Source organism: Sphaeramia orbicularis, chromosome 19 (genome assembly GCF_902148855.1).
Source record: "Sphaeramia orbicularis chromosome 19, fSphaOr1.1, whole genome shotgun sequence".
NCBI classification, from domain to species: Eukaryota; Metazoa; Chordata; class Actinopteri; order Kurtiformes; family Apogonidae; genus Sphaeramia; species Sphaeramia orbicularis.
In genome coordinates this window covers 20,421,734-20,442,317 of record NC_043975.1, presented here as the reverse complement: position 1 = coordinate 20,442,317, position 20,584 = coordinate 20,421,734, and the positions used below count along the sequence as shown (strand labels likewise).

Here is a 20,584-nt window from a genome sequence, read left to right as displayed (position 1 = left end):
AGTAATAATAACATTGTACTTGCCAACCTAAATGTAGTGTTTGAGAACGTGGGAGTGAGGAAGTTTTTGGACCTCAATCGGTGAAAACTTATTCTTACTTCTAACGGATGTAGAGGAGGTTCGGATCTAATTTAATCAATTCATCAAACATGTGCGCAAGAGGGGTGGGTGGAGGCCAGCAACCCTCTGCAGCCATTCCAGCCTTTGAGTGGTCCAATTAAATGAAAAGCATTAAATCTGTCAGAAATGGGAACATGAGGACCATATAAATGTTTTCTCACTATCTACATTTAAACAAACTTTATGTCTTCCAGAGTACTTAGGAGAGAAAACAAGCTAATGGTAAAACTATTCTCTGTGCGTATCCATACATCATGTACTAATTTGCCTTTGACATATTGTGGTTAATTGAGAGTTTCAAGGATTTGAGCTTCAACACAAAGTCTGTTGAGCAGCATATGGGATTCGGTAGGGATACCAAACTCTTTGTCCTTTGCTACATGGCAAGAATGACTTGTAGTAAACCCAAATTGTCCTTAAAATTACTGTCAGAATGATGATGCAAATGCAATACACCGAACACCAACTGTGCTAATCACAATATGAAATTGTGTAACCTCTCTCCATCTCTGCATATTCATGTTCCTCCCTCTATCTCATTCCTGCTTTAAAATTTTTTCATTAGGTAAGAGGTTCTGCTGCAGCCAAATTGGAAAGGAATTATCTTAAAAAGTCAAGCCTCCTCTGCCCACCTAATATGTGAGCGACAGAAGGGCTATAAGCCTCAGAGCTTTCAGATGGTTTATTTTAGCCATGGTGCGATGATGTGCCAGGAGACTGGAACAGGGAAAACACAGCAACTCTAAAACGCAAATGGATGCTCAAACAATCTGAGGACACATTTGACATCATGGCCCGCTATTACGGCTTCCACAAAGGTAACATATGGTCTCAGTGTGCTATGGCTTACTGTCATGACATAAGAGCTAATTGCTGCGTAGAGATCCTCGCTGTATTTACAATAAGTCCTTCAGATAGGGACAGTGTGCTCAGCATGGCTGTGTTATCTGGCTGAGTTTCTACAACAGCTGCCTCATTCAGATCTCTTAGTGTGACTCGAGGCTGCTGCCACGGTCTCCATTAGATCTGCGGATGTGCAGATTATAAACATTCTCTGTGGGCTTGTCCTCGTTGGGCCCTCTAATCCACTTCCTGTCAGAGTGTGTAGCCTGAGCCAGATGAGCCAGATGTGCTGTGTATGTGTTCATATCCGTCTTTGAATGCTTATCACTCAAATCTGTAAAGTCCCTGTGAAATTAAGTTTAATGTTTAAGTTTTTTTTTATGCTTTGGCTTGTTTAAAACATTCACATCAGTATCTGAGCCAGCTTCATCAAAGATGTTTTTCAAGCTAAACTTTACTGTATCTTAGAGTTTGGGATTTTTCAGAAGATAATAAAATATTAAGATAAATTGCACTCGGGTGTATAATTTTTCTTCAAATGAGAAACTATTGTTTTAAAATTGTAGAACTGGCTATAAAGTATGGTGGTAACAGGAAGTAGCTGCATTTTTGTTGTTGCTCCATAGGTAGTGTCGACCAATCAAAGCACAGTATGCTTCCCTAGACACCTGTTTTAACAAAAAACATAAAAAGTAAATTAAATAAAATGCTAAAGTAAATAGAAATCCACTAGCAACTTCATGAGGGCTTCAAGTTTTAGTGTGCAACATCTAATTTCTTTTAACTATTGACAACAGTGACCGCCTTGTCCCTGCTAACCAAATCAAATGTTCCTTGCAGGTACAATTTGAGGATGCTGACAAATGCCTCACCACTCTGTACTTCAGAATTCTGTTGGGAATGGTAATCGGCTGTCAGGACCAGGCTTCTCAGGTCTGTCTCTGTTGGTATTGATCAGGGTCTGCTCTGTTGGCCCGTTGGGCCGCCTACGGCACGCATGATAATGCAGAATCTCACTCCTGCCTGCTCATAACCTCTATAACTCCTGAAGACTGGAAAGATTAAGTTCCAACTCTCAAATGATTAATCAATTTCAATTACTCCCCATGTGATCAATCATATTCTCATTAATGTCTCAAGTGTTGCCCACAGCTGTACGGCCTGATTACAGGTCAGGCTTCTAACTTGAACAGCTTTATTGCTCAAGTCCTTGTAAAGTATCTTTTATAGCCTTGTAAGAAGCTGTCTAATGTTTGCATGTCAGCGGTGAGTTGGTGGTATCTGGTGGTGTAACTCAAGACATCACTGGCAAGAATAGTGTTCTGCTGATCATCAGGATTCCCCTCTCCATTCTGTGCTATTAAAAGACAGAAAAACACCTCCATCATACTCATGAAGTTGAGCAATCACTTGGCTCCCTCCGTCTGTTTCTCTTCATGAGTTTACTCCAAATGATGAATTTCCTCGGCTGGAGACTGAGGAGCAATTAGATTACAATTAGTGACTGCTGAAAAACAAGGGCATATTGTATTACACGCTCAGGTTATCAGTGTGCCAAACACTCCAATGTGTTTATTAGTTAGTCACGTTTTCCGGGTCACAAGTCACCTCTGTCAGTGATCTGTGTGACCACTTCCTGCGATGAAGAGGATTGAGGCAGAAATACTGTTAGGTGAGCTCACCTCTCGTGTAACTGGAGCCTGACATATAGATGAGCTGAGCTGCTCTCCTCACTCTGTGAGCTTGACTTTGTTCCCTTTTGGCTCCGACCGCAGATTATCCTGGGCTGAGCGCCTCCAGCATGCTGTGATGTCAGGTGAGGCTTTCACAGCATTTCTCTAAACACTATCCTCACTGCACATTTCAAACCATGTAAATGTCATGTGGTGTCAGGTGGTTATGTGCCCGAGAGGTCAAAGGTCATCTTATTTTAAAAAAGATGACATACTAAATGTGAGTCAGGTGATGGCATTCAGGTCAGCTTGGAAAATAACTGTAAACTATTGGAGATGATGAAGAGACTTAAATGGCAACAACATTAAAAGGCTATTTACACCACAAACAACAATTCTAACTATACATAAAACTGTAAATATGATATTTCGACTCAGATTATCCACTCTACAACTGTAACAACAACAACAATAGTGGTGACCATCTGAATGAGCAGGAACATCACATCAGCTCTACTTTTCACTTGTACTGATTACAGTTATTGTTGGTGTGGGTTTAACACTGGGATACACCAACAAGAATTCATTTTACATTGGATTAAATGATTGCTTAAATGTTGCCGCTGCTGTTGCTTGCACCTAACTTTTCTATTAGATCAAAATTAAATCTAAATCTACACTTAAAATTCTATTACATTTTTCAAAGTGGCTATTGACACAGTATTGTGGCACGAAATATCAGTTTGTCTATTACCACAGAGCCAATCAGCGCCCTTGTTATATCATGCCTAAACTGGTAACTTGTTGCATCCCAAAACGTACCAAGGCAATCAGATAATAAAATAGGTCAGAGTTAAAGACAGTGGAGATTTAGCTCAGTAGGTAACGTTCGGACTGCAGACGGCAGATTTGGACCACAGCACTCAATACACAACTGACACAGAACTGACACAGAACTGAGAAGTCACACTGCACACTACTGCATCTCACATGTAGCTCCGCCCACCTTCTCCACCTTCAATCTCACTGAATGCACAGAGCAAAGAACTTCATAAAACAACATATAGAGCATTTAGAACAATAATTCCCTTTCCATACTATATACTACCACCAATTTGTCATTTCCTCCATAAATTGCCACAGTACTGTTGTAGAAAAATGCAGAAAATGGAGAAATTATAGCTTCACCGTCAGGTCATCATGAAATATCACAATATGCATTATGTATTTATCTATGTTAATTGATTCATTGATGTGTTTGATTTGGTATTAAGCATCTCCATATTGATTTAACTCTGTTTAATTGCATCTTAAATTGGAGTTTAGTTTTTAATTGTGCAACAGAGCTCTGCCTAAATTCATATCTGGATTTATTCATTTAATGCCAGTCTTGCTAAACCCCTTTAACTCCCTCCATCTTCCATTTCTGCTTCTTTTAGGTTTGCTGCCAATTGTGTTTTCACATTCTACTGCAGTGCAGTTTGATCTGGACAGAAATCACCTTTTTTGTTTGCCCAAAGACCTGCTGTGTAGTCCACGGCATTATCCAAGAGAGGTGTCAGACCAAACTGAAAAGTCTGAAAGTCAAGGTATTTGTGAACGTACAGGAGTTTTATTCAGAAGATAATCAGTTTTCTAGGTTTGTCAGTCAGATGAGGTGTGTGCCTTAATGTATGAACACACACTTCCTCTTCCTTCCTCTTGATTTTATCACAGAAGCTTCAGAGACACTGAAACCTTTGCACACGCTTCAGTTTCCTCACTTTCAGATCACCTAATGGTCAGTTTTAGGGTATATATCAGAGAACACTTTACACCCTCCAAATGCTGCATAAAATGTACAGCGGAAACAATGCTTTTAATGTCTTTCATCAGATACAAATTTTGCTAATTACCTTTAAACAATTTTGCTTTATGTATCACTCACTTTTATTCATTAACTGACTCAATGTTGAGGGGCTCAGAAAGATCAACATCCTTTCTAACTTTTTTTTCCTCTTTTCTAACCTTTGTACCAATAATACAAAGAGAATTTGTTTCCTTTCAAAATTTGCCATAGGACAAGTCCAGAAACAATGAAGGAGGGTCCACTCACTTGATGTAAGAAACTGAAATTCAGTCCCAAGTAGTGATGCGTGAATCGATCCTGAAATATCGATATATCCGATACCAGATCTCTACGCTCTAGAATCGATTCACTAATCAAAATATCATTACTTTGATTCTTAGGCCATTTGAGGTCATGTATATCAGGAACAGAGTGGAAAGTAGCTAAACTATTGGGATTTTGTCCAAATGATATGCGATTGGTGGGAACTACTTCTTCTTCCACCTGGTAAGTGTGTACTGCGTCACACTTCTCAGTCAGTCAACTCTGACTCATGCAGTCCTGTACTGAGCAAAATATTGAACAAATTAAAGGGAAAACAAGTAACTATGCTATTATTCCTAAACAAAAACTTGTGAATGACGGAAAGTGTCGATGTTGGATGCTTTTGTTGAAGTGTTACATGTTCAGTATTTTCATGTTTCATATTAACACGTTCATGTACCGTGAATTAATATGCAAGTTTTCATTTTTATAATAGTTCTTAACAATTAAACAATAATTACTCTCATGTCTTGTATTCTGTATGAAGTTATGATTTTAAATACCTTTTTTTTTTTTTTTTTTTTTTTTTTTTTAGATTTTCCAGACATTAACTGTATTTGTGCGAAGCATCGGTATTGGATCAGTATCGCTGATACCAGCCTGAATTTTACTCATTATCAGATCAGAAAGGAAATCCATGGTATCGAACATCTCTACTCCCAAGATAGAACTTTATAAATAAATAATTTATCCCACAATCCAGTGGATCAGATGTAGTCTATAAATTAACCCTTTTAAATAACATTTAAATTTTGTTTTCACATTGTACTTTGAAGTTAGATTGACACTTTGCATTCCCCAGTGCTATAACAAACCTTTGAGCCTCAATACAAAGTAATTCATACAAATATGACAATGTCCAAAGTCATACATGTTTATGACTGGTTTAACAAGTTCATTTGTGGTTATGAAGGCTCACACGCCTAAGATGTGATGAAAAAAATGGCTAGACTTGGCACAGAGCTTTGTGCCGTCTCTCATCTTAGTGCTGCATTCACACATGACATATACAAAAGTCAAGTGTAAAGAATAAAAATGACACTATACACACCTTAACATGCTCACTCACTCTATTTGTATTTTCACTCTGCCATCCAAGAATCAATCATCCAAGAATGCCATTCATACATGAAAAAGAGGAGATTTCAATTTCAGATTCTGTTTGACTATCGGACCATTTATCTTCAGAGACATAACTTGGTCATTCTAATTCAGATATTTCAGTGAGGCGAATCAATATTGTTTCTAATATGCGTGTCATGGTTGGCCATCTGAGAGGGGAGTGAGCTCTGTGGTGTACTACTAATCAATGGGCAGATGGCTCCTCAAGCATCACTTCAGTAAATTCACATCTTCTGCCTGGATTGGATTAGTATTCAAAATGTTTCTGATTGCAAAGTGGGCTTCAGCACCTCACTGCTGCTTCCGTTTATGTGTTATTTCTCAAAGCGCTGCCGGCAGACGAGAAGTCCCTTAGCCTCTGATTAAACCCTTGAAGCAAGGTCTTCATCCTGGCAGAAACCCATGAGTGTGTGTGTCTGTGTGTGTGTGTCGACTGAGAGAAAGAGTGTGTTTGTGTGTGGAACAGTGGGGAGGGGAAGCAGCGGCGTAGCTCTGTCTGCACGTGGTGTGACAGCCCACGTTATCTTCCAGGTGGGCGGGGAGAAAAAAGGGGTTGAGGAGGGAAGGGACTGAGGCGAGTGTTTGGGTGGAGGTGTGTGTTGTGTGCACGACAGGACATTGCCGTCTGGCTGTCTGTCCTGGAGAGAGAGAGAGGGAGGGGAGGTGAGGTGAAATGGAAAGTGCAGGTGACTTGTAGCGTTGCCAGGCTGCCTGTCACACACAGCTAACAGGCTAACTGCTGCTAACCATCTCACTGGAAAGAGATAAAGAGGATTACGCCACTCTGTCTTAAGTCACTGCCTCACAGGGCTCGACCACCTCACACAAACAACCACAAGCAAAGATCTGTGAGAGAAGATGCAAACACTATAGACAGATGAAACCAGCATTGAAAAAACAGCCCATAATAGACTAGAGAAGCACTAACTGAGCTCACATGACTACAGTTTGCCAGAGAAAACAAAAATCGAGCCTTTGAAGAGACAAACAGATCGACAAAAAAAAAAGAAAAGGCTCTAAAACTTACTGTGTTCCTGACCTTGAGCGCCCCTCACATGCATATGCACACACAACAGACCACACAGTGGTCATTAAGACCTGTTCTGTATTGTGCTGGGACTGCAGTGAAGGCTATTACACTCCCTGGTTCTGTCTCTCAATAATGCATGATTAATTAGCCAACTCTGAAATAGAGTGAAACTGAGCAGAGAGTGGAAACTAAAGAGGGACGCAGTAGGTAGCCACTGTCTCAAGCAGACACTCATACAGACACACAAAAAAAGACACTGGCTCAGACACAGACAGCACGTCTTATGTTTGACTTTATATGATTTTAGTAAAACTATGCCATCCATTAAACCTTGCATATTGAGGTAACTCCTGAGACAAAATAGAAACCTATGAAACTTCACCAAGCCAGGAGCTGCTGTAGTTACAAGTGGCATCTGCACTCATATGGTAATATGTTTCTGTCCAAATTATTGCAAATTTTAAACACAATCTGCAGAAGAAAGTGCAAATTCATTTCATTCATTTATTTGTTTCGAGCAGAAGAAAAAACAAAAACATTATTATGTGTACAAGGAACTCATATCAGAGCAAATACATTAATAAATAAATAAAGGTGACCAAGACAATATAGCATTGCCATGTACACTAGTAATAACAAAATAACTTCAATATGTACTGCTTAAAAAGGAGTTGAAGAAGAATATGTATTAAAATCCCACCCCCAATCTCACATTTATACAACATAACACATTACTGATGCTTCCTTAATGATAAGATTAAATTCTGTTTGAACTCGTATAATGTAAATAACAGACAGTAAACAGATTAGGAAAAATGATGTATATTACACATAGTAGCTTTCTAAATGATAGCCTGCATAATCTATAATATATTATATTTCACAATAATTACATACCAATTAAATAAATAAATTATTGACTTTTCCAACCCTCTGTCTACTGCTCTTCAATGTCATTTCATATAATAATACCACCAATATAATAATGATAATAATAATTTTATTTGAAAGCGCTTGTCATGAAACCCAAGGACACTGTAACAGCAGGATAAAAGACAATAAAAGAAGAAGAAGAAAACAAGTGCAAGTAATGTGGTAAGATGTTAGGGAATTATTATGGTGGGGAAATCAGTCTTGAACAGGTGAGTCTTGAGTCTGTACTTGATGATGAGAGAGAGTCACTATTTGGATGGTTGGATTATTAAGGCATCAGTGTGTAATATTTAGTGTCCCCCTTCTCCTCACCGTCCCCTGTGGTGGCCATGGAAAACACAGAAAACACCCTCATTAGAGCCAGTGGTTGTTTTGTACATTGTAGGCGTTTTAGTTCAGGGGATAATAACTCCGGTCCACATTTAACCATAGCACAACACAGTTCCTTGACACTAGTTACCAAATGAGGTAAAATGGAAAAGGAGAGGAAAAAGAAGTTGGACTTACTGCAGAAACATGATTGTAAATATCTGACTTTAGAGCAATGAAAATTATTCCTATTTTTGCATTAGTAAACATTTTTGAAAGACATAATTATGACTATTATATTCCATTTCTGCAGTTGAGTCATCCTAATTCTTACATTGTAAACCTTTAATGAGATAGAAAATAAGTCACTGTGATAGAAAAATGTATTTTACAACTTTCCTACTTGGATATTATTTGTATAATAACAGAACTGTTCAATGTTAAGGTTAACTTCATTTTATTATCCCTGTAGGAAAGGCATTTGCTAAATGTTACCCATTCTAATTCATCATTTTTAAAGTAATTTTTTCTAGGTTTTTAATTTTTTGTCATTTGTTTTGAATTTTTACACATAAACTGTAATTATACATTTAGTTGGAAATATAATTTTCAGCTGTTTTCTAGGCATTAAGACAAGACTGATCTCTCTGCTGCCAATTTATCCAAGTGAGAACAAAAGTCCTGTCATTCTAAAAATCTTTGTCCCCATGGATTATTACACTAATGAAATATTAACTATTAAAAGGACACTTTGACCTGCAAGTCAGTGCTACCCTTTTAACCATTAATGTTTTATATCAGTAAAACTTCACCAGAACCCACAAAAGTTTAGAGTAAAATCTATAAATATGAGACACACCAACCAAAATAATTAGTATTTGAGAGTGAAAAAAAAAATCATCTCATTTCTTAATTTACCATTGATCAAGAAAAAAACAAACAAACCTCCTGCTCAATGAGCACTTTCTTCTTGTTTAAATTATCAGATTAAAATGACTAAAAAGCTAAATGTTAAAAGTTAATGCACAGTACTGTCCAGCAGTAGGTTTGTTGGTTTAGTAAAGTTCTAATGAAATGAACAGACATATTTATTTCTCATTCTCTTTTTTTCCACATAAAACAACATTTACATCCAACTGACTCTGTAAAGCCCTTTGAGATAACCTTGTTGTGATACTAGGCTATACAAATAAAATTGAATTGAAATTGAATTAATGATCACACACGTGCATTTCTCAGTCTCTGTATTAAGATACAATCTGGACATGTGAAACTATGTAAAGCAGCAAAAACAAATTTTCAGGGAAAAAAACTTTATAAACCAAAGAGGGGGTATTTAGTGTGACCTCTTTTTGCACTTAAAAATTTCTTTAACCCCTTTATCCAGAGAAAATGAGATTTACTGCCTTAATTTTCTGATGTTTTATACCTGGTTCCATTCAGCATATGTCAGAAGTTTCTAATTGTTTGTGCTGCTTCTTGTCGTGGGGTCAGGGGTCAAACTAAAGAAACTTTAACCTTTACAGTCCATTTAGATCAGTTTTTTATGTGTCTTTTAAGACTGTGCACACATTTCCTCTATTTTCTTGTTTTATGTGAAGAAAAGAGAATGAGAAATAAATGTCTGTTCCTTTCAACCCTGCAGAAACAACAAAGATAAAGGTGGCCTCAGACTTTTGCACAGTATTGTACATTCAGAACTCTCAAGCTTTCCCATAAAAACACATAACATAACGACAACATAAATATGTTATGTGACCGTCGACTGTAATGACCTGAATAAATATTCTGTTCAGCCTCAGTGAGAGACTCTGACTTTCTTCTGAGGAATAATGAGATCACGTTGTGGTGGGTTGGGTGAGAGGCTGACATACAGAAAACATCACGTTTAGCTTCAGTTTGTTCATTTCTTTGATTTTGTGACAGTCACAGTGGAAATCCTGAATCACAGACACAGAAATTTGATTCCCATGTTTAAATAGTGAAACGAAAAATCCATCATATATTTAACCTGTATGTGTTAAATACAGGATCATGTTTCATCATCCACAGCTTGTATTGCTGCAGACGTTCTCCTTCAAAAACGTCAAAGCATAAGGTAACGTTATATAAAAAACATTCTCGTTACTTAATAATGTGCCACGATTTGTCTGGGGATTTCTAACATCCTTCAACACTGAAATAATCCATCATATTTCTTTTGTTGATGTTAGAAAGAAACATTTCTTAGCTAAAACTATCTAGTGTTACACTGTGTTGCTGGGGTAGATGCGTCGAAGAGAGGCACTAAGGATCAAGACTGAGACAAAGAATTTTTGTGGAAATAAATTATCTAAGACCTCAACATGGAAACTGGATGTGCTGAATGTAGACAAGTGAGTCAGGCAATCAGCCTAGAAGTGGGAGTTAACTTAATCGACAAAGACTTTAACAGAAACTTCATGTAAGTGTATGTAAATCTTCCTTATACCTTCTGTAGTTGTAATTTATTCGTCCATTAACAGAACATTATATATACATACATAGAGTTTTATTTCTGTATTAAACATGGGCAAAAAGGCGTAGGCTGAAGCAACAGCTCATTCATGCCTACTGTATTTACAAGAAGAAACAAAACAAGTTAACAAGATGACCCAGTTTTAAACAATAATATAATTTTAAAAAAATAAATAAATAAATATATATATATATATATATGTGTGTGTGTGTGTGTGTGTATATATATGTATATGTGTATATACATATATATGTATATGTGTATATATATATATGTGTGTGTATATATATATATATATATATATATATATATATATATATATATATGTGTATATGTATATATATATATGTATGTGTGTGTGTACATATATATATATATATATATATATATATACACACTACTCAAAAAAAGTTAAGGACCACTTTTTCATTTGTGTATAAGTTTTTTTATATGAGGTATTGTTCTTCTGGAAATACCCCAATGCAACTTGTCCTGAATGTCCTCAACACACCGTAATCAATTTCACACATGATTGGATTCAATTGTTACATAATGTCCTCTGGCATCATTGCACATCCTGAAATGAGGGCCTATAGGGGTGTCAGCTGACCAAGTGAAGTGGTACAAAAGTGGGTGCAAAAGCATTTTCTGCCTTTAGTCTCCACAATCAGACAGCTTGGTGACACAGCAATGCCGAGATGCCACCTGAGTGAACCAGAAGTTGCCAGAAGCCCTAGGGATGCTGGAAGCTGGCCTCAATCAGCGAAGAGTAGCTGAATGATGGGTGTGTCGCACAGTGCCATCAGCAGAGCAAACCAAAGACACCGAGAGACAGGGCTGTACTCCGAGAGACCCCGCAGTGGCCGACCAGTTGCAACAACCCCTAGAGATGTCGCTACTTGACGAATCTCAGCCTCCGCAAACCCCTTTCACAGTGCACGTCGCCTCAATAATGACTTCGCTGCAGCAACTGTAGTGATTGTTTTCCACTCAAACAATCATAACCAACTTCACCGAGCCAATATGCATGCCAGAAGGCCCAGCTCAGTGTGTCCCACTCACCCCTGCTCACAGAAGAATCCGTCTCAACTGGGCTCAGGAGCATGTCAGATGGACCCAACAGCAATGGCGCCGAGTTCTGTTCACAGATGAGAGCAGATTCTCCTTGACCACAATGATGGACATGTGAGAGTCTGGATGTGACCAGAGAGAGATTGCCGACCCCTGTATTGCAGAACATGACCGTTATGGAGGCGGCAGCATCATGGTGTGGGGAGGCATTGCCTATGGCAACCTGTACTACGTCTCTCTGCGTGGTCCCTGGGGGAGCAATGACAGGAGTGAGATACAGGGATGAAGTCCTTGAACCTATCGTGGTGCCATTTGCAGAAAATGTGGGGGAAAACTTCATTTTCATGGACGATAATGCCCGTCCACACCGAGCAAGGGTGGTAACTGAGTTCCTCAAGCACCATGGAATTGAGCGTATGGAGTGGCCAGCAAAGTCCCCGGACTTCAATCCGATAGAACATGTCTGGGACATGATGGGGAGGAGTATCCAGCAGCTTGAATCCCAACCACATGGACTGCAGCAGCTGGGTGTGGCTCTGGAGGCTGCATGGGATGCACTGGTCGTCAGAGACATCAATCGCCTCATCAGCCTCATGAGACAGCGCTGTGAAGCCGTTATTGCTGCAGGAGGAGGCCATACTCACACTGGAGCTGACTGAAAGACATTCAGACATTCATTTGTACCACTTCACGTAGTCAGCTGACACCCCTATAGGCCCAGTTTTCAGGATGTGCAATGATGCCAGAGACATTATGCAACAATTGAATCCAATCATGTGTGAAATTGATTACAGTGTGTTTGAGGACATTCAGGACAGTTGTTTTGGGGTATTTCCAGAAGTAGAACACCTCATATAAAAAACTTATACACAAATGAAAAAGTGGTCCTTAACTTTTTTTGAGTAGTGTGTATATATATATATATATATATATATATATATATATATAATATAATATAAGCAAAATCTTAGATTCATACTGATAATTGGCTTACTTTATCCTAATATTTTATAGTTATTGAATACCTTAGTTTTAAACATCCTTTTAAATGTGGTGACTGATGTGCATGTTTTTAATTGTTTGCCAAGGTTGTTCCATAATTTTACTCCAGTTACAGATATGCATTTGCCCTTTTGTGTTGGTCCTTGCCTTTTATTTCCTGAACATACAGATCTCCCTAAGGTTGTACTGGGACTTTCTGACTGAGAACAACTCCTGTATGCATGGTGGAAGTAGGTTGTTGTGTACCTTATAGATGAATGCAGCAGTGTGGAGGTTAACCACATCTTCAAATTTCAGAATATTTGTACTGATGAACAGTCGATTGGTTGGTGCAAAGTAATCCTTCTGATGTATAATTTTAATGACTTTCTTTTGCAGGGTGAATATTGGTTTGATGATTGTTTTGTATGTGTTTCCTCATACCTCCACACGACATGTTAAGTATGAGAATTTATGTTCATAAACTTGTTTGATTTCAACACCATTTATCAATAGTTGGACTGGTTTAGTAATTTTTCTATTGCCAAATATAATGTATTTTGTTTTACATAGATTCACTAATAATTTGTTAATATCAAAACACTTTTTGAGGGTCTCTAATTCTTTTTCCACTGCACATAAAAGCTGCCCAAATTTTTTTCCGGCGCTATGTAGACTTGTATCGTCAGCCAATAGGACACATTTAAGCAATGGCAGTGCATCACAGATATCATTTATGTACAGGATAAAGAGTTTGGGACCCAGCACAGAACCTTGGGGGACTCCATGAGTTATTTTGTGCACATACTGCTCCCTGTCGCCCAAGTAGCTTTTGAGCCATTTATGGACTACTCCTCTAACACCATACCTCTTCATTTTTTATAAGAGTGTGCAATGGTCTATAGTATCAAAGGCCTTCTTGAGATCAATAAAGACCCCCACAGTGTATTCTCCATTGTCTATGCTGGTTGAGATTGCTTCCACTAGTTCTATTACTGCCATCAAGGATCTACTGCTGTCATTTCACCTACATGGTACCGGCTCGACTTGACTCTGCCTTTTTGCATTTTCATTACGTAAATGAACCTGGAATCTGGTACCCAGTTCTAGTTTTTTGGTATCTGCTCCTCTGAGGCTCCAAAACAGGGGAAGAGATACTAAAATGTGATGTGTAAACACTGCAGACCACTGATTGGTCAGAGAGTTGTGTCTGCGTTATTGCATTATCATTGTGTCTTAAAAAAACAAATGCGGAAGTTTACAGTAAATATACCAGTAGGTTTATCCACATGATGGTAGTCCACAAAACTACACCGTGGTCGGTCGAGGAGGTTCAAACATTTTTGTCCTTGGTGGCCAACAAAAAAATTCAGCTTGAGCTTGAGGGGTAACGAGCGAGTTTATCAGCAATTCTCTGAGCAGACATCATGGAAGTTACGCACCGCATCGCTATGACGTCTAGGTACTCTAAAGTCGGTAGTATCCTGTATTGGAAACGGTCTCCAAGAATAGTATCTGGTACCCGAGTCGAGTCGAGCCGAGCCCTTTCCACTTACTAAAAATGCAACATGATAGTCCATTGTCTATTCAGTCTTTGTTGACAAGAGCAAAATTTATCTAGTGTTCATACCAGGTCAATGGGCAAGGACCACAGCTCCAAAATGAAGCCAATGCATAATATCTTAAAGTTGTAAAACAGCTGATGGCCACTGAGAGTGTCTCTGAAAAGGACTTATTCTGTTGTCATTTGTTATATCTGGATGCTCTCATAACTGATTTGGTAGTCCATCTTTATTTTTTCCCCACTGTTAATAAGTTCCCAGGGGGAATAGAAGCTGTTATATCTGCAGGGTTGGGCTTTGATTGACAGGTCTATATGACAGCTCACTCATCTACTAAGTTAGACTATCAGAGTTTTGATTTATTTAACAAAACAGACAGACAGACAGCTCCAGTCAGACCACACCTCCAGTCAAGACAGCTTGACTGGAGGTGTGGTTAATAGGTTACACTATCAAGACTGTAAAATGACTTTGTTATGAAAGTGTGATGAATTTTATTGTTTTACTGAGTCGGTAAGATAGTGCTTAGCATTAGTGGCCTGACCCCTTGGGTTCCCATAGTTCTGTCCCTTTTGGCCAAATACAGTCAATTCTGGCTCAAAATAGCCAATATTAATAGATGGCAGTTTGTAACCCAATGAGTGATGTCACTGTTCCTCTGTCTACTAATTATATTGAGTCTGTGATGCTGCAGTTTCTTTTGTGTGGCTGATGAATAGTACTTTTCACTTGTAATAGAATGTGTTATCTCATCTGTCCCAAATGTTAATAGTCAAGACTGTGTTCCATCCTGAAATGCTAATTTCAAGTTTCATAAAAGTTCAGAGAGACATTCTGCCGAGTCTCTTTCATTTATCTATTTTTCATCATCTATCGAACATCTTAGAATTCACTTCTGAGTTTAGTGGGCTACAAGGTTCCAAGCTAAGCCAACAATTGCCAACTATTTCTGTGCTCCGAACTTTTCCCCCAACTAGCTCTCAGGACTGCCTGAGGCTACAGGCTGTTAATATGTTACAGGGATCCAGAGAAAGAAAGACAGACTGAGGGCATCCATGAATAGAGAGTATTCAGTCCTGCCTCTGCCTCATTCCCACTGAGACTAGGCCTTGGCTGGAGTTTCATCCCAGTCTGGCCCAGTGAAATACAAACCTCTCTCATTGCACACTCTGATTCCCACTAGAAACACATTATTGATTCCTCTCCGCGACCCCTCCATATTTTATTATTGCTAAGGTGAAAATGGATAACAGGAAAGCTCATATCAGCATGCAGCAGAACAATGCTGCATTGTGGCAACTCTGCTCTACTCCACTGAAGAGGACAGCTCCTCCTGAAATCATTCACGACACCAGTGGATGCACACAATTATGATCCTGTGCTCAGCGTGCCCTGCACCAATAATGAATACATGGATACACAAACACAAGATGGGACTGTGAATTTACATTCGATAACAGCTGCTGTTGAAAGTGGAGCTTTGCTTGCATAAGCTGTCCTCTGTCCTGCTGAGGAAGTGTGCAGCCTCACAGTTCAGCGGTCATACTGTTCATCAGGCCAGTTTCTCCTAAAAAAAATATTGAAAATATGGCAGGAATCAAGATGCTACATAGCTGCTGTTTTTGCATCTATCTGAAAAACACTGTGTGAGATGTGTTTACCTTTGGATTGACATGTCAGGAAAAGTTAGCTTTAAAATTCACATCCTTAGTTGCAAGAAAGTAGTGTAGATAATAATCGAAATGTGAGGGTGTGGTTGATAATGTGACAGTCTGTCATGTGTCTCTCCCTACTCATGTCCTTCCTCTAGAGTCAGTGAGTTCGATGTGATGACTCACTGTTGGAGGTGGTTTTTTAAGCAGCTTGAGTGACATCCGTGCATCATTTTGTTTTGCACTTAGCATTAACAACAGCAATCTGTCTTGCTCAGGAGCACAGATGCAGTCTTGGCTTTGGAGATGAGCTGCAGATTGCTCTGCGTGATTAGGACTCTCTAGAGTCACATTCGTGTATTTCTATTATTATTTCTGCAGCACACAGAACAGGTTGACTGAGAGGCAAAATTACCACCTGGGAATGATGATTGTGCCAAAATCTGAGCAACTATAACTACACTGCAAAAAATATTTTGTGATGTAGTCATATTGCTTTTGCAAGAAAGCCAGATGTGAGCAATTTAAGGTGAAACTGAAGATGCTTTAAATTGTCTTAAAAATCAGTACAGTTTAAACCAAAAACAACAAAGTAAATATGGAAATAGGACATTGATACCAAGGCCCATCTTTGTGTAGAAAGCCCATTCAACCATCAGCAGTCACTGCACACAAAAATCTCGATGTAATTGTGAAACTACATACAAGCTTTTTCTACTTAATGCTGCTGATAATGCTCTTATCTGCGATCACTCAGCCTCATGCAAACAACCACATAGTAGCACTCTGTTCTAAGATACTGCATTCACCACTTTGTGTCTTAAATGTTCTTACAATTTTCTTTTGGAGTCCAAACTGTTTTAAGAATCATTTAATATTAGTTTGCTGTAATACTAACTAAAGTTTTGTTTGTTTGTTTGTAAAAACATATTGTAAAGTTTATCTATATCACACTTTTCACAGAAATAATTCACAAAGTGCTTTACAGTAAAATCAAATCATTACATATTTCATTACTTTGTTGGAATTTTGAGCATGAAAATCCTTGACATTTCATAATTTGCTTAACACAGCTGTATTGTAGGTAGCATCTATGAGATCATATTCCTCAAATAGTCAAGAAATGACTACAAATGCAATGCTTCCTTTAAATTTTCAAAATAAAATCTCTCCAGTGTTTCAGTAGACAGATGCCATTCATTGCTAAACTGAGATTTTATTGTGTAGCCAAAATGTTGTCTTCCTGTTGTTTGTAAGTATATAACTATTGCCTATGTATTTTACTTCTGATTTTATTGTAAAGCACTTTGTGAAATCTTTCTGCAAAAAGTGCTATATAAATAAACTTTATTATACATCATTATTTATTATTATATAAATTTGCTGAAATTGGATAATAGTATTTCATATGAGTAATATAGTGTTGAAAATAACCAGATTATGTTGCTGTTGAGTGCATTAAACTACAATTTTAGAAGTGTTCGTTGTTCTGGAGCAGCAGTAGATTATATGACAAGCAGACGTTTTATTTATTTTTTACACAGCTTGTATTTGAAAACTGATTCATTTGTTCGTTTTGAGCTCAACCTTGACAACTGTCAGAGACCCATTTTGTAGTTCAGGCCTGGTTTTTATTTGAGATACAGTATTTACAGTAATTGTGACATATGATTGATGCTTCACTGTGTTTTCAAGTGTTTGTTTAGATCTGCCAAAGAGTGATTCTGTTAATACAGCTAATCAAAGCTATGTTAAGTATTAACAGTTACCCAGAGTGGTTGACAATCACAGCTGATCCATTCTGGCATTGACTTTACAAAATGATAAATTGCTTAATACTGCCTTTCAATTAGCCTGTTTACATGACCCTAGAAATCCAATAACTGGGAGTAATCAGATCATTTAAATAACCAGATCTGTTGCATTTACATGCACTCCAAAAATGTGATAATTGAAAAACTCTGATTTAGACGTTTCAGCCAATTATCACATTTCTTTCCAAGTATGAACGTATGTAGTGAGCGTAGACTCAAACTTTCTATTGCCTTTCGTTTATGTTTGACTACATGACTTCAATTTTCTATGATTTCTTTTTTTTTTTTTTCACATGCGTAGATGCGAAACAATGAAATAAATCTGATTAGCGAGTGTACATGCATGAAAACATTGGAGTATTGGGAGAATCCAGCTGTGTTAACCCGATTTCGCATAATCAGATTACTGCTGTTTTCTGATAAAGCATATCAGATTATGCTGTTTCTATGATCACTTGAAAAATGTGATAACTCCAAAAATTGGATAATGATCCGTGTTTTAGTGTGCATGTAAATGGATTCACTATCTGTGTAAGATGGGTTTCACCACCGCCCTTCCTTTTTTGGAGATTACTGACAGATCCTGAGTCTGTTCACTCTAAAGGGAAAAGTGAACATGAGCCCAAATCATGATGGATTCTTTCATCCTACAGTCACAGAAGTAAATATTGGACCCATTTTTCACAAGGCACATATCTTCTGACCATTTCAACACTTAAGTGTCATTTTTTCATATGGACTAAATAGGAGGAAAATAACCTTGTCTGAGACCCATTTCTGGCTGGCAACATAGAAATTTATTTCAAAGATGATAAAAACAAGCTGAAAACTGGGTAAAAACATTAAATGTGTTGTATGTGTTGACATAGACAAGCAAAATTCTAGCACATTAATGTAAAAGCAAATTTCTGTGGTGATAGTCAGTGATAAAAGGAAGAATTAATCTGCCTATTCTTTCCTCTACAGAATATAGAGAAGTAAATAGAAGAATTAGCTATTATTCCTAGCTGGTTATATTTTATATTAACTGCCCAGAATGAGGTAGTTATCAGTTTGCAATTTCCCTTTAGGTAACTAATACTACTACATGTCTAATACTGTAGTCACTGTATAAGCATTTCATTTCACCATTATTTTTCCTAGAACTCTCGTATTGTGTCATTTTGTTGTAGAATATATTTGGTAAATCTACATGCTATCAGGTAAATTAGCACAAGTGGTGGAGATCAAAACCAAGAAAAAGGGGATTAAAATTGAACCAGGGAAAGAAACAGAGTCCAAATAATCGTCAAAGATGACGTGTGTTGTCTGGGAAAAAAAAAAAAAAAGTAATTTGTATTTGTTTGGTCAAAGAACAACTGATTTATATTTAAAATAATAAACCACTCACTTCTTCGAAGAAAATAGAGAAGAAAGTAGAAACTTCATTTTCATTCGGCAGAGGGTGTTTGACATTTAAAGTCAAATAGTCCAGTGCTCAGTCAACACTGGATTATCAAAAAAGTTCAGCTATAATATAAATTTAATTATAAGATTATCATTTTCATTATTGGCCTTATTTCTTCATTTATTGATTTTGCATATAAATGTGCCCCGGGAAATATATCCTATATAGAAATGTGCTGCTGTTTCTGCTGTCTTATCACCACCCTGCTATATTTGTAGGTAATGAGCAAGCCCCGAAGCAATTACCAGTAACCCAGTTGACTGATACAGCATGTGTATGCAGCGAGTCCTGATGCTAGAAAAGGAAAAATTTGTGTTTGTTGGGTCAGTTGAACCTGCCCTATTTAAGGCAAACTGAGGACGTACATGTTGACCTCATAGTCTCATGGCAACATGTCCTGGACTAAGTCATGTGAGTCCATCCACACACACACACACACACACACACACACACACACACACACACACACACACACACACACTCATGTTAGCTAGCGGGGGAGACGTGCTCTTATGGACCCTGTTCTGAAAGCAGGTTTGCCCAAGCTGTTTGTACTGGCGTCACTCCAGAATACAGCCACTCATACTGTGACTGAGAGCAAGAAAAAAAAAATTATGGAAAAAAGACCTGATAAGTGTCACAACTGAAAAAAGACTAGATCGACAAAGATTACAGATGTAAGAGTTAGAAAATAGTAAGGAGACATTAAATGAAATGAACAAAGGAGGGGAAGCATGAAGGCGTGTTCGGGTTCAGTCTTTGTCCTCTTGTTTTGATTAGGGTGAATTTGTGATTAATGCATTTTCACATGGATATGGAATCACTCACCACTTCCCTGTGACATTCTTCACAATCTGTTGGCTGTTCCTCGACCTGATCCCTGTTCAGGGCTTGTGGGCGTCTCTCCGCCCACACCACAGGTCAAGACAGACAGTAAACACTGTGCTAAGTAAATGCACAACAGAGCTCAGCTCAGAAAAAGAAGGTTAGTTGCATTAGGCTGCTAGGCTGAGTGTACCAGATAATCAGAAGCTTATTTACTGTATTTACACCTACATAAGATGAGACACAGTAAAACTTATGGAGAGTATGCAGGTAAAAGATGGTTCACATGGTGGATTATAGAGTTTATGTAAGGTATGAAGATATCAATCAATATTTGGTTGTGAACCACCAAACACATCACAAATAATGTGATAAACAGACAGATGATAAAGGGAAGAGAAGAATGAATCAAATCAGGAAGTCTGAAAAAGATGTCGTTCTTCCTCCTGTGTTTACTTTCTTGGCCCCATTCCAGAAATATTTAATCATCAAACCTAAACAGCCAAAAACCAAGAGCAATACCAATACATGCAAATAATTTAGGTAAAATGCA

General features: G+C 37.9%; 1 long non-coding RNA gene across 1 annotated transcript in view; it reads left to right on the top strand.

Annotated features, from left to right (window-relative positions):
* The first annotated feature begins 784 nt into the window (after window positions 1-784).
* LOC115410042 (uncharacterized) overlaps window positions 785-20,584 on the top strand; it is a 77,984-nt gene continuing 58,184 nt past the window's right edge. Inside the window, exons 1-3 of the long non-coding RNA XR_003934043.1 lie at window positions 785-938; window positions 1,804-1,896; window positions 2,739-2,779. This is a non-coding gene — a long non-coding RNA (uncharacterized LOC115410042). The remainder of the gene's footprint in view (window positions 939-1,803; window positions 1,897-2,738; window positions 2,780-20,584) is intronic.